Source organism: Octopus sinensis, linkage group LG14 (genome assembly GCF_006345805.1).
Source record: "Octopus sinensis linkage group LG14, ASM634580v1, whole genome shotgun sequence".
Classification (NCBI taxonomy): domain Eukaryota; kingdom Metazoa; phylum Mollusca; class Cephalopoda; order Octopoda; family Octopodidae; genus Octopus; species Octopus sinensis.
This window is the reverse complement of record NC_043010.1, coordinates 29,930,632-29,935,498: the sequence shown is the minus strand read 5'-3', so window position 1 is coordinate 29,935,498 and position 4,867 is coordinate 29,930,632. Positions and strand designations below refer to the sequence as shown.

Below are 4,867 nucleotides of genomic sequence, written 5' to 3'. Positions count from 1 at the left end.
TTGTAATTGTTGCTATAGTCATTGCTCTGTTGTGCTGTTGTTGCCACAGTTGTTGCTATTGCTGATGTAGTTATTGCTTTGATGTTGCTATAGCTATTGCTCTGTGCTATTGTTGCAATTGTTGCTATAGTCATTGCTCTGTTGTGCTATTGTTGCCACAGTTGTTGCTATCGTTGTGATGTTGCTATAGTTATTGCTTCGTTGCTATTATTGCCATAGTTGTTGCTATCGTTGTTATACTTATTGCTCTACTGTTGCTGTTGTTGCTATGTTTATTGCTCTGTTGTTGCAATTGTTGCTATAGTCATTGCTCTGTTGTGCTGTTGTTGCCACAGTTGTTGCTATTGCTGATGTAGTTGTTGCTTTGATGTTGCTATAGTTATTGCTCTGTTGCTATTGTTGCCATGGTTGTTGCTATTGTTGCTATAGTTATTTCTCTTTTGTTGCTGTTGTTATATCATTACTCTACCGGTGCTGTTGTTGTTATAGTTATTGCTCCATTGTTGTTGTAGTTGTTGGTGTTGTCATTGCTGTTGTATTATATCAAATATTGATTGCCATTCTTATTTTTTCAGACTATTGCTGTCTTTATTGTTATTATCTCAATTACATCACTTCTGTCTTATTGTTGTTGTTATTTCGTTATCATATTCTCGTTTTCCTTGCAGTTATTGCTTCTTTGCTGTTGTCATTGCCTTACTCTTGTTTTTTCTTGTTTTTGCTGCTACTATTATTCCATTATTGCTATTGTTATTGTTGTTGTTATTGTTCTAATTATTACACTTGTTATTACTGTTGCTGTTATTGCCTTATTGCCTTATTGCCTTATTGCTCTCACTGTTGCTTTGATATTGCTGCTGTTCTTACCATTATTGTTGTCATTACTGCCTTATCGTTTCTGTTGTTGTTGCTGTCATATTGTTGCTGTTCCTTTATTGCCTTATTCTTCTTGCTTTGTTCTTAGTGCTTTATTCTTTTATTATTACTGTCCTTATACTTTGCAGTAGTTGTTGTTGTCAATATCATTCTTCTTGTTGTTGTCATTATTGTCAGTATTGTTACTGTTGTTGTTACTCGTGCCAGCTCTTCTTTACCATATTCATTCCATTTGATTCGTACAATGGACTGAACCTGGAGGTAGAAACACTCAGTGAGGAGAAAATTGAAGACTTTCAACATAAGAAACAGTCACTGAAGACAACACTGATGTTTTGGAGGCGCAATGGCCCGGTGGTTAGGGCAGCAGACTCGCAGTCGTAAGAACGCGGTTTCAATTCCCAGACCAGGCATTGTGAATGTTTATTGAGCAAAAACACCTAAGCTCCATGAGGCTCCGGCAGCAGGGTGGGTGGTGAACCCCGCTGTACTCTTTCACCACAACTTTCTCTCACTCTTTCTTCCTACTTCTGCCACAAAGCAGAGGAACCATGGTGTAACCCACTATGGTGTGGTAAACTTTCAGATCCTGGTCTAGATTGCGAATCCTGTACCCCAGGATGGTTGGTTTAGCTCTTCACCCGTTAAAAGCCACTGTTTACAGAATGAGGATAACAATAAAGCTTTCGTGCCCGTGCAACCGCCAGTCTATCGCGTGTGGTGGGTGGATCTTCAAGTTGCCACATGCATTCTTAGTAGCTTAGAGTAGGCTCAAATTAGAGATTATTCTTTGTGGCTAATGGCATGAGTCCTGATCGGAAGAAGAAGAACAACAACAACAAGGATGTTGTTGCTGTTGTTTCTGTGCTGTAGCTATACTATTGTTGTTGTTGTTATTGTCACCACTGTTATTTTTGTTGTTATTGTTGTTAGCTGTTGTCGTTGTTGTCGTTGCAGTACTAATTTGCTATTGTTGTTGCTGTAGTTACTGCAGCTGTTGCTGTTGTTGTTGTTGTTGTTGTTGTTGTTGCTGTGCAGCTATTGTTCATGTTGTTCTTGTTATCAATCGTCACTTTCAACAGAATTGTCATTTTAGTTTTGATTTTTTTTTTTTTATAATACTGCTTGAGAAACTTTAGTTATCTTCTCTGTACTGATGTCACCCCCACCTTGATCAACAAGTCAGGCTGAAGTCCATTAAGAGGCCGAGAGGAGGGAAAAAGTTAAAAAAAATATGATGAAAAAGAGAGAGAGAGAGAGAGAGAGGAAGATAAAGTAAAAGAGAGACAAACAGATAGACAGACAGACAGAAAAAAAGGTGATAGAAAGAGAAAAGAAGAGAGAAAAAGAGACAAAAAGAGAGAGAAGTGGAATCATTGAAAAAAAAACCATTAAAACTACATCCAACTTCTCAATGCAACATATACATACACACACACAATTACACACATATAAACATATAAAATGCCATGTGCACATAATTACACACATGTATACAATCACATCACATACACACATCCTTACAGTTCTTTATTGCTTTTGGAAATTATTGTGATTATTATTGCTTTTGGAAATCATTATTATTATTATTGCTTTTATTATTATTATTATTATTACTTTTATTGCTTTTATTACTTTTTAAATTGTTGTTTTGGGAATGCCTGTTTGTTGGCATTAAACATATATTTGTGGAAACAACACAAAAATTTTACATATATCTATATATATATATATATATATATTCATATGGAAACAAAGAAAAACATTACACATATGCATACATGTATGGATGTGTGTGTGTGTGTGTATATATATATATATATATATATATATATGTATGTATGCACACACACACATACATACACACACATATAATACTACTTTAAGAATTATTGCTTTTTGTTTTGTATTGCTTTTGTTTCATTATTGATATTTTTTGTATCCAATTTTTTTTTGTTAATTTATTCTTTTTTTTTTAAACCCCTTTCTTTGTTCATAAGGGCAAATTATTGCTTATTATTGCATTCTTTTCATTCAGGCACAAAGACCCAATATTTTAAGGAAAAGGGGTGGGGGAACTGTAGAAAGGAGTTTTGATGTTCATGCCTTTTCCAAGGGCATTAGCAGCATAAGTTAAAAGGAAGGACCCCAGGCATAGTCTAAACCATGCCACTTATTCAGGTGCCAAGAATTTTATCCCTTTTTCTCTGGTGCTCATCATATTGCTTTTGAATGGCAGGAAATATTGCTTTTAATTTAAGGGAGAGGGTCTAGGCATAAGGCCAGTTAGTTTTGTGTAGGCACATGGCCAATAAGTTTGCTTTGATATTTTTTTGTGGGAAAGGGCTGTAATTAATTGAACTGAGCTCAGTAAAATATTGCTGTTTATTTTATCATCCCTTGGAGTAATGATAGGTATGGTCTACTTTGGTGGGATATGAACTCAGAAATAAAAATGTTCTAAACTGCATTAAAGGAAGATATCTAGTTTGATTTTACTTTTGACTATTTAAACATCTATCCTGCAAGGGGGTAAAATCATTGAAAATATAGTTTGATATAAGTGAGAACAGCAGATTCAAACAGATATGGTTTTACATGATGAATGTGAAAAGTAGAAGAAGATGAAATTAAATTTAAAAGTAAAAAAAAAATTGAAATTCAGTTGATTTGAAATAAAATAAATGAATTGAAAATTGTTAAAATCAGAATAGCAATGGCAAAGGTGTTGGAGGGATGAAAGAAAATCTTATAAGGAAATATCTAGGCTATTTTGCTTAGAAATATGTTTAACAAATCAATGAGATATTTTTATATATTTGGAAGGAAAATTTGTCAATGATTTAGCAACTACTTCTAATTTGCTGTGTTTGATTTTCATACAAGTTGATAGTTAAAAATACAGTGATATTCCATTATATATAGTATATAACAATTTCCTGATATCAGTATGAAACGCAGGTTTATCAGAAGATAGAAGAAAGAGAAATTATATTATTATTATTATTATTATTATTATTATTATTATTATTATTATTATTATTATTATTATACTATCATCATTATTTTTATCAACAATTTACCACCATATCGTGGGACCTGCCATGGAATATGATAATTTTAAAATAAGTCTATTATTTTAGTTTGATGTTGTTATTTGTTGGTGTTTTGTTGTGAATGCCAGATAGATTTTACTGATAGAACAGAAATAAGGGCAAAGAATTATACTTGGAGGTGAAAACTACTCAAAGGTTTCATTTTGAAGTATTGTTCCTTATTCACTTACTAACTCCCACCCCACAAAAAAAAGATGGCTAAACATTGCTGTTGTTATTATCACTCCTTCTGTTTCTAGTTTTCTCTTTTTATCATTCCTTTTTTATTTTTGCTGTTTTTATTTTGTTTTGTTATTTTATGTACAGCTTATGCCAAAACATTTTTCATTCTGTATATATTTCCTCACCTAAAGCTGCCAGCAGCTCTAGTCTTACAATGGAAGAGAACTGAAAAAGCATACCTCTTTCATTTAAAGAGAGAAAAAAAAGGTAATAGATTAATAAACAAAAAATAAAAATGAGGCAGAGCTCCATTTACTGAAACCACTAAAAGAATATAAGAATAAAAGAAACACATATATGTATGTATATACTTACACATATGTATATTCATACACATATATATGCATATATAATGAAAATTATCATTATCATTATTATGTGTCAGTATGCATATATGCATGTGTGTATAGGAGTAAGTGTGAGTATATATATATATATTTTTTTTTTTTTCTGTGTATCTTTCTGTAGAAGAGCGTAGGCTCGAAACGTAAAAGACTTTTTCTATTCCTGAGCGCTATACTAATACATCTGTTTGTTTGTACACCACCTGTCTTCATCTTTTGTTTATTTTCGTAAACTTTCCCTATATATATATAATATATATATATATATATATATATATGAAAGAAGGTTTGAAAATGCAGTTTTAAAGA

General features: G+C 32.4%; 1 long non-coding RNA gene across 1 annotated transcript; it reads right to left on the bottom strand.

Annotated features, from left to right (window-relative positions):
• Nucleotides 1–252: 252 nt before the first annotated feature.
• LOC118765937 lies at nt 253–1,330 on the bottom strand. Its single transcript, XR_005001844.1, has 2 exons — nt 868–1,330; nt 253–808 (listed from the first exon to the last, which is right to left on the bottom strand). It is a non-coding gene; the product is annotated as an uncharacterized LOC118765937 (long non-coding RNA).
• Between the last annotated feature and the right edge of the window lie 3,537 nt (nt 1,331–4,867).